This window comes from Macrotis lagotis, chromosome 4 (assembly GCF_037893015.1).
Source record: "Macrotis lagotis isolate mMagLag1 chromosome 4, bilby.v1.9.chrom.fasta, whole genome shotgun sequence".
Taxonomy (NCBI): Eukaryota; Metazoa; Chordata; class Mammalia; order Peramelemorphia; family Peramelidae; genus Macrotis; species Macrotis lagotis.
This window is the reverse complement of record NC_133661.1, coordinates 39717534-39727619: the sequence shown is the minus strand read 5'-3', so window position 1 is coordinate 39727619 and position 10086 is coordinate 39717534. Positions and strand designations below refer to the sequence as shown.

Genomic DNA, 10086 nt, shown 5'->3' with positions numbered 1-10086 from the left:
GGAGCGTGGAGGGGCGTGGCATGGCGAGGGGCGGGACGTGGCGGCCGAGGGGCGGGACGTGGCGGCCGAGGGGCGGGACGTGGCGGCCGAGGGGCGGGGCGTGGCGGGCCCGGGGCTGTCCGAGTGCGGAGCTCGGAGCTGTCAGACGCGGCCCGGGGGCGCAGGCCGCGGGGAGGCGGGGCGGGGCGGGCCAGGGGCGGGGTCAGCCTCGGGGCCGGCCGCCCATGCGCAGTGCGGACCCGGGGGCGGGGCGAGGGGCGGCTGCGCGTGCGCGGCCGCGGGGCGCCCGGGGCGGGGCGGGGCCGGGGCTCTGGCCGGGGAGGGAGGGCGGGAGGGGTGGGAAGGAGCGGAGGAAGGGGCGGCGGCGGCTGAGGAGGCCGGAGGCGGCTGCGGGGGCTGCGGGAGCGGCGGCGGCGGCGGCGGCGGCGGCGGCGGCGGCGGCGCGAGGAGGAGCCCGGGCTCGGGGCAGCCGCTGCGCGCCGGCCCGGCCGGAGGGCATGTGACTGCGGCCCCGCGGCTCCTGCCTCCGCCCCACGGCCCCGGGCTCCTCCCGGCGGACCGGGCCCGGAGACGCCGCTCGGGCCGCCGCGCCCTCCCGGGTGAGTGCCTGAGGCAGCGGGCGGGGGCCGGGCCGGGGCCGGGGTCGGGGCCGGGGCCGGGGCCGGGGCCGGGGCCGGGGCCGGGGCCGGGGCCGGGGCCGGGGTCGGGGCCGGGGTCGGGGTCGGGGTCGGGGCCGGGCCGGGGTCGGGGTCGGGGCCGGGCCGGGGCCGGGGTCGGGGTCGGGGTCGGGGTCGGGGCCGGGCCGGGGCCGGGGTCGGGCCGGGGCCGGGTGGGCGTGTGCGCAGGGCGAGGCTCGGCCCGCGGCGGGGCGGCCCCGTTGGGCGCGGCCCGGGCACTGCCCCTGCCCCTGCCCCTGCCCGGCCCTCCGCGCCTTCCTCTCTCCGGGCCCGGGAGGCCTCCTCAGGCCGCGGGGCCCGGGGCCGCCCCCCGGTGTAGTGCCCGCGCCGTGGGCCCCGTGTGCCCACCCAGAGAGCCGGGCACTGACCGAGCGAAGGCCGGAGGTCAGGCGGCGGCCTGAAGGGGATGGGACTTGCCCAAGGTCACAGGGCCAGCAAGCGCCCCTCACCCAGGGGCGCCCCCAGAATAGCCACAGAACCTGGCTGTCTGTCAGTCCCGCTGCGCATCCGGTGCTGCGTCCGCTGCTCCCTCCAAACTTAGGAAGAGATTGACAGATGGCAAACAGATATCAGTTGTAAAACCGAAATCCATCATAGAAACAATATGCCGACTAAAAGCAGAAGATTGACAAACAGAAATGGTAAAAACCGAAATCCCTCGTAATCCATAATAGAAGAAAGGCTGCTGACTAAAAGAGATTGGCAAATGACAAAAAGATATGAATTGTAAAAACCAGAGTCCATCATAATCTATAATAGAAGAAAGTCTGCTGACTAAAAGGAAGCGATTGACAAAGAGCCAATATACATTGTAAAAACCAAAATCCATAATAATGCTTAATAGAAGAAGATATACTGACTAAAAGGAAGAGATTGACAATTGACAAATAGCTATAAATTGTAAAAAACTGAAATCCATAGTAATTATAATAGAAGAAAATATGCTGAGTAAAGGTAAATCATAATTTATATAAATCGATGGAGGCTGACTCTTGCCACTTTCCTCTATGCATTAAAATGTTACACAAGCAGTTTTTCTTTTGGCAAGAGTGTCCAGGAACCAGATTTCTTAGACCACAGTTTTGTGGTAGATTCTGTTATCTTCCTGACTTCATAGTTTCATCCTCTCCTAGGTACAATGAACTTTGTAATTATGTTATGGCAAACAATATTATATCTGCCTGTACCATTTTAACTGAATAAGATTCCTGAATTTAACAGGACAGTTCCAAAATGATACCATTCGTATTTCATGCTTTCATGCTTGTGATTGCTATACCATAAGAATATAAACTTTTAAGATTAATACCCTTGAAGTTTTTTTTTCTTTTTTTTATATGTTACTGTTAAGAGACATCTTGTGAGTCAAGGTTCTGTTTTCAGGAGTCAGGAAGACCAGGTTTTGCCTCTGATACCAACTATCTGTGTGACAAAGCAAATTACTTAAACTCTCAGTGCCCCAAGAATAGCTAATTTTTTGATATCTTTTGCTTTTATAGCACTTTGATTTACACATATATCCCTTCCCAAGAAACTTTCCCTTATAACAAAAAAAAAAACAAGGGGAAAAAAGGCAGCATAGCAAAACAAAGCAACATATCAATAAAGTCCCAAGGAATTCTTTAAGACTCTAAAACTACTGAATTGCTGATCTGCATTGATGAGGGAGTGTTCATACTGGGAGTTCTGCATTCCTATGAAATTGCAGGCCTTCCAAATTCTGTATTTTGCAGTTTTTACTAATGCCTTCCAATTTTTAAAACCTCAAACCATTTGATCATCTATCATTCCTTCATCATTTTCTTCATAGTTGTTACCTTTTTTCTTCCATATTCTTTTCACTGTTGTCATTTTTTTTTCAATCCTAGGCTTCATCTTTAATTCTATCCACGTTAAACCTTTTAGCTAGAATTTTCAAATTTTATCCAATTGATGCACTTTTAATCTAGTGTCAAAATAATATTATTCATTGTCATTTATCTAAGGTTCTATAATTTCATCCATGTGTGTTTCCTCCTAAAACTGACAAAGTTTGAAACCCTTCCGTATCTTTGTAGATGGTATGAATTGCTTTGACAGAAAAGAAAAAAAAAATTAACTGTTGCCCATTTCCTTGGTGATGATGAGCATGTGTAAACTGACTGACTTGTCTTTAGGTCTTCCTTTGACCAAGACCATACCAAATGCTTTTCATCTTGGTGTAGAATCTGCTAGTTTTATCTTCACTAACATATTGTTCAAGAACCTTAAAACATGTCCCTATCAGGATGAGGTATCAAAATAGGACTTTAATGGATGTGTGTCACACTAGGGCTCCTTATTTTCAATGGAGATACATCATTATCCTCTACCAAAGACCATCTTGAACATAGTCAAGACATGGATCCAAATTCATGAATGAATTTGTTTTAAGTACACATTTGTAGTGGACAGTGATGTGTTTGGGAGTCGGGTAGGAAATACAAAGTTTAAAGGGCTTTCCTGATGGACTGGTAGGGCAGCTTTGACAACCATATGTAAACATTGTTACATGGTAAGTACCTTAGAGAACACTTTTTGTTACTCCTTTAGTGATAAATCCATCATTTTACATGGTCTCATAAAGAACTACATTTTTCAGTCTTTAATGCCTTTATGTCAGTTTGCTAAGGTACTAGCCTGTCATCTAGTGAAAATTAGTTGGAATTGCAGGCTACTTTTGAAAAGTGTTTTTCTATTCTAACCCTAACTTTAAGATCTAAAAATGTTTTAAAATCTTTTTGCCTGATATAAGGAACTTTAGAGAAAAGGAAGACAGTTTTCTACATTTTCCTATGTAGATTTATTAAAATACCAGGGATAACCAATGCTCCTCTAAATTCTAAAAAAAATAAGGAAAATTATTGTTAATTAAAATGGGTACTGTTTTCAGTAGCTAGCATATTAATTTTTAGGTCCCATTGTTGAGATAGTGGAGTCCTTTTTTTTTCAAGTGCTGAATGTATAATTTATAATAATCCATTTTGTGGAAATTAGAAATTTTTTAAAAATAAAGTTTAAATTATTTATAGATGCTTATAGAAATTCTCTCTGCTTTTTTGGCAGATTGTTTTGTATCCTTTCACCCATACTTAGAATGTTCTCACTCCTCTTCCCTTGTCTCCTGGCTTCCTCCAGGTCTCAGCTAAAGTTTTGCCTCCTGCAAAAAACCTTTTCCCTTGTCTTCCCTTTAACATTGCTTCCAGTATTTAGTTATGAGTTTGTTTTTCCCATTAGATTGAGCCCCTTGAGAGTGGAGACTTTTTTACCTTTCTTTGTATCCCTTAGTACTTAGTCAAATGACTGGCACATAACAAATGGATTTGTGAGCAGCAACACTAGTGTTGGTACACCACTTCTCTTAGGCAGATGTAATCCTCTTGATAAAATTTAATTGAGTGTGTTTAGGTACTGAGGCTGAAAAATTAATCATTTTTCAGCCAACATGCTGTCAAGTCATCCTCAGATGACAAGACAAATAGTACACCATCAGGGTTCTGTGAGAGCTTTTCTAGTTGTACAGGACCAGCCCAGCTAGAACTTATATTCTGCTGGCATAATTTTTAAGAATGTGAGGATGAGTTAACTGCTTAGAATTTTGGTCATATCTGTAATTTATTTGGTAAACCCTTGAATGGGAACACTACCTCCTCACCCCACAATCATAACATTATTTCAATGGGAAAACACTTTATGTCAAACTGTTTTATGATGTAGTTTCCTTTAGTGTATATGGACAAAAGAAGGCATTGCTGCTGCAGTCTTTTATCTAATTGTTAACTACTACAACAAACCTTTTTAAAAATAATTTTAAAATGCATTACTGTGGAGCAGTGGCTATTTGATGCCCTCAAGTGTTGGATTATTCTGGGTTCACATTCTAGTCTTTATGTTTTTACTTTTTAAAAAAATCGATGAAGATACTTTTGTAATATATTATTTATTTCAGTGACTTAATTTATTGTATTGTGCTGTATAAGTGCATATATAGGTCTTGTGGGAGTAAATCATTGGTTTGCCTTTCCTTCACACCACCATATATAATGTATGCCTGCCCACAATCCTGAACATTATTGGTGGGATATCTTAATTGTCAGACATCTATTCCTTTAGTGGCTATTGCATGTAAGAGGTCATTTGTTTATACCCTTCCACTACGCCACCTAGCCGCCCCGAATTTCTTGTATTTTATACTACTCAGGTTTTTCAGTTTGTCATATTCTTCTGGGAGAACTTCTCTTAAGTCATCTCTAGGCATCCTTTTAACAAGGTCACACTTTGGTTTATAAAGGATTCCTGAGTGTATTTTTTGTCATTTCTTGTTTTTTCTTTTATTTAAGGCAGTGGGGTAAAGTGACCTATGCAAGGTCACACAAGCTAGGCAGTTATTAAGTGTCAGAGGTTGCATTTGAACTCAGGTCCTCCTGACTCCAGGGCTGGTGTTCTATTCACTGTGCCACCTAGCTGGCCCCTGTGTGTATTTTTTTTTTTAATAATACTGCTTTTTGATTCTTTTCCACCAGATTTTTCTCACTTTATTATTTTTGTATTTTATACCTGTTATTTCATTTTCTTAACCTCTTGCCATTTCCTTAGTATTTTGGATACTGAGAATGAATAAAAAAAAACAACTGTTTGATTTTAAAGTTCTATGAAAATAGATGTGAAATATTTCTAATATGAAAATTCTAATATATCTGTTGTATTTCTCATCTATAGTTTATAGGTCTCCTCTGCTTCCTAAGTTCAGGGAATAGTATTAGGGATTTTGATGGGTAATTCAGTGACAGTGCCTGATCTCCCTACCCCCTTTTTAAACTGGGAAATAATGAAGTAAATTCAAGCCTAGTTAGTTGTTAATTATTTAAAGAGTTTTAAACCAGGGACAGCATTGAAACAGCATGATTTCTTAGTAATGTATAAAGCTCCAAAAACACCTACCACATTTCAGGATTCACACATTGATCTTTTTTCTGCTGTCTTTTTCCTCAGGGAATGATGGGTAGTAGATACCCTTTCCCAGTGGTATGATAGAAAAATATTATACCTGCCTTACATATATATGTACTTTTTCTCCTCCCCAGAAAGAAAAGGGGTGGGAACAGTTCCTTGTTGTAAGAAATGTTTGTTGATTTCCTCTATTTTGTTACAAGTATTAGCAGAATCATCTGGTTTAGCTGAATCTCAGAGCAAGCTTTCTGCAAGTTCTTTATCTCCAACTTCTTGTAATACTTTCAGTCAACCTATACTCCAAACTTCTGCTGTTGGCTTTATCTGCCCTCATCTTTGCTTAGCAAGGAAGTTTTGTTTGCCAATTTGAGGTAGTTTTAATGGCCATGTATTTATTAAACTTATCTACAAAATAATGATAGTCAATGTAATTGCTTTTATACTTGTCCAGAGTCAAACGTGTTTAAAAGGTGGGGTGAGAGCTGCTGTTGTAATTCCCCAAATTTACCTACTCTTTATCCTTTCTTATAATTTGATGATAACTTAGACTTAGAAAGTAAGATGACTGTTATATTTATAAATAGTCATTTGATTAAAATGCACTTTCACTCTAATAATGATTTGTGTTTTGTTCATTTGTTTTCAGTCATGACTAATTCTACCGTTCATCCCATTTGGAGTTTTCCTGGCAAAGATACAGAATTTGCCATTTCCTTCTCCAACTCATTTTACAGATGAGGAAACTGAGTCAAACCGGGTGAAGTGACTATCCCAGGGTCACACACTTAGTAAGTGTCTGAGACCAGATTTGAACTTTGGAAGATGAGTCTTCCTGAACTCTTATCTATGCACTACTGCTCTAGTATTTATATAAGCAACTTCTAAGTGTGAGGCATTGTGCCAAATGCTTTACAAGTATTCTCTCATTTGATCCTTTCTACATGCCTAGAGGGTAGATGCTGTTGTTATCCTTATTTTACTCTTGAGTAAATTGAGCAAGAACGAGCCTAAGTGCCCATGGTCACATACCTAGGAAATGTCTGAGGTTGAATTTGAACTCTAGTCTCATGGCACTTAGCTGTCCCTATTATTCCATCTGCCATTTTTTAATGTGATTCAGTGCTTGCTACCTGGAGCACCTTTGGAATTTCTTTTTGAAGGATCACCTGCCTGTGGTACAAATTGAAGAGGGATTCTTCTCAATAGATGATATCTTCTAGATATTCCTACTTGAGGATGACATTGTGGTGCTTGATGCATTGACCATAATGTCATGCTCAGTGCTGGTTGTATTTCAGAAGTGATGGATGTCTAAGGCAAGCATTTATCTTCCCCTATTTTATGCTTCATTTGATATTGATAATTAAAGGTTCATAGAACAAAGTTAACTCTGTTACATCTTTCAGGACATCTTGAGTGATTGTGGCAGATAAAGGGGAGACATTTTGTTAGAAAAGTTTCTTTAAGGTGGTGATTTACTCTAATGAGTTAAATATGTTTTTTTCATGTCAACAAACTTTATACTGTTAGGTCAGTTTGGGGACTTGAAAGATATAATCTCCTATGGAATATTGTTTTGAAAAGCTTTGTTTTTCCATTATACTTCCATTAACTATTCCCTTGATATGAATGTGGATTTATCTTCATAAAACTTTTAAAAAATAAGCATGAGGGTTGATAGATTTTCTTGTCTTTTATTTATTTTTTTTGGATGGTAAAAAGATCCAAGATTTGTTCATGCTTTATTTCTCTTTTCTAGAAGCAAAGCTAGTGAATTCATGTCTTGTTCCTAATGATAATTTTTAACTTTTAAAAAGTCAAATGAATGACAAAGGAAATTGCTATTTTGAATTATAGATTTAGAGCTGGAAAAGACCATAGAGTTACTCTTTTTACATACAGTTAGTTATACAGGGAAAAAAAAATGAAAAAAAGGGGAAAGTAACTGCTATATTAGACTTTGATTAAGGAGGAGAGGAAAATTGGGCTTATTATGACATAGTTTTAGGTGTAAATATTAAAGGATTCAGAAAAAGTTTGGGTGGCATTACATGGTCTTATATTCATGTGGTCTAGGTGGAGTCCTGAGACATAAACTGAAATATAATAAAAAATTGCAAAGGAAAGGAAAAGCTCTTGGAAAATGCCTAAGTAAAAAGATAAGGAAGTCAATGGCCAAGTGTAATTTAAAATGTTGATTTAATTAAAAATATTTATAGTCCCATAATAACATCAAACTCTCAGAGAGAGCTTAAGGATAAAGAGATTTTTTTCTAGGTATATTTGAGAAAAGAGAACAATCAAAGAGTATGTGTGTGGTTAGGATTAAACAAACAAAGAGATTAGGCAAAGAAAAAAAATGCTTAATTTAGATATAGAAGGGCCTTAGAGATCATACAATGTGACCCCTTATTTTACAGATTAGGAAAAGATGTGACTTAAATAACAAAGTCAAGATTTGAACCTGCAGAAACTGACTCCAAATCCAATGTATTTTCTACTATTTTTTTGTCTCCGGAGAATGGTCTTTAGACTAGAAAAGAGAGAGTAAGAGTACTTAATAGGGAATTGGAATCCAAGATTTGTTTTTTCATTTGATACTTTATTTTTCCAGTTACATTTTATAAAGTTTTTCAGCATTTATCCACATGCATATTTAAAAGTTACATGATTTCAGAATCCTAGATTAGTAAGACTTTTTTATGATTATTTAGCTGCTGTCTTTCAAGTCCCTAACCTCAGTCATTTGACATTGCATGGTAGCAAAAAACATGATGTCTATAATTATTGAGCAGTGTTAGTTACCTTGAAGAAGAGGCAGCAGGATTATAGAAAAGAAAATATTTTACAAGTTTCTCAAAAGGGAAGAAAATAATGAGGTTGAAGTGCCAGTTCCTGAAAAACTAGTATTTATTATCAAAAAGAAGCTTAGAAAGGAAAGTAGTGATGACTTAAGAGCTAGTATGGTTTCTTCAGGATGAGATCATACCAGTCATATCTCATTTCTTTTCTTGTCAGGCTCACTAGAGTGGTCACTCATAGAAATAAGGTAGATAAATTTGAACTTAGATTTTTGCAAAGGTTTAGACAAAATCTCTTATGCTATCCTCCTAGACAAAATGGGAAGATGAATGTAGATGATAGAATAGTTGGGGAAATTTAGAACTGATTGAATCTACCTCAGATCCAAAGAATAATAATAATAATCAATGACTGAATATAACTTTTGCTTTTGATGATACACCTTAAGAAAGCTATTGACAGGCTAGAACATGGCTGCCAGGATGTATATTTTAAGCCATGCCATATGAGAGTCAAGTGAAAGAACTAGGGGAACTCAGCATAGAGAAGAAAAGATGTCGTGGGGGAAGGGGAATGGAGAAGAAGGCAGTGGTAGCGGTCTTCAAGAATTTGATGGACTTACATTAGGATAGGCATTACATGTTCTGACTGGTCCAGTGGTTAGGAACAAAAGGTGGAAATTGCAGAGGTAGATTTTGTTCAGTTTAAGGAAAACATATCCCATTAATTAGAGATCTAAAAGTTGATTCTGGAAAAGGAAATGGCAAAACACTTCAATATTATCTCTACCAAGAAAATCCTAAATGAGTACATGAAGAGTTAGATGTTATTGAAAAAAGGACTGAACAACAACAAAGAGTTGAGTGCCCTGCCTCTAGAGGCAGAGCTCTCTCAGGTTGAGGTTGCTATAAGCTGAAGGATGCTAAAGAGTATTCCCATTTATGTGCTGGTTGAATTAAGTTATTTCAGTGATATGATTCTTCCCAAATCTAAAAATTTATGACTCTAGAAAATGTTATCAGATTTCCCAGATAAAAAGTGGAGTGTTGAGACAAAGGAGTCTTGATTCCTTTTTTTTTTAAATGTTAAATAAGTATTTTTAGGGAAAATACTGGGGATGAAAATTTGATGTACAATCCTCATTTCAGAAACTATTTTTCTTTCTTAGAGTTTCTAGGGTGTATATAGTCTCAGAAAACAGTAAATATTTCAGCATAGAAGGACTCCCAGTGATGACCCTATGGTAGAGGGGAAATCTTGTTCAGGTACTGACTGGACTGAATTCCTATATTTCCATCCAGTTCTGAGATTCTTTAAATCTATGAAGTATTAGTGATTTTTCCATGTACTTATGAAGTTTCTAATGAATAAAATATTGGTCAGTTGCTAATCATGTTTTAAAAAAAACAAGCACCCTTAGAATAACACTTTAGTCATCTGGTAGAAATTTTTTTTTTCTTTTTTAAAGATTTTATTTTTGAGTTTTACAATTTTCCCCCTAATCTTACTTCCCTCCCCCACCCCCCACAGAAGGCAGTTTGCCAGTCTTTACATTATTTCCATGGTATACATTGATCCAAATTGAATATGATGAAAGACAAATCATATCCTTAAGGAAGAAACATAAAGTATAAGAGAT

At 39.8% G+C, this 10086-nt stretch overlaps 1 protein-coding gene across 4 annotated transcripts in view; it reads left to right on the top strand.

Annotated features, from left to right (window-relative positions):
- The first annotated feature begins 501 nt into the window (after positions 1-501).
- The window catches only part of CCSER2 (coiled-coil serine rich protein 2), a 110460-nt gene continuing 100875 nt past the window's right edge, over positions 502-10086 (top strand). Inside the window, exons 1-2 of one of the 4 annotated variants that reach the window (XM_074232566.1) lie at positions 502-599; positions 6292-6433. The gene's annotated coding sequence lies outside the window, so the exon portion shown is untranslated. Of the gene's footprint in view, positions 600-5359; positions 6434-10086 lie in introns of those variants that run through there. The other 3 variants (XM_074232563.1, XM_074232565.1, XM_074232564.1) reach the window with 3 other exon arrangements.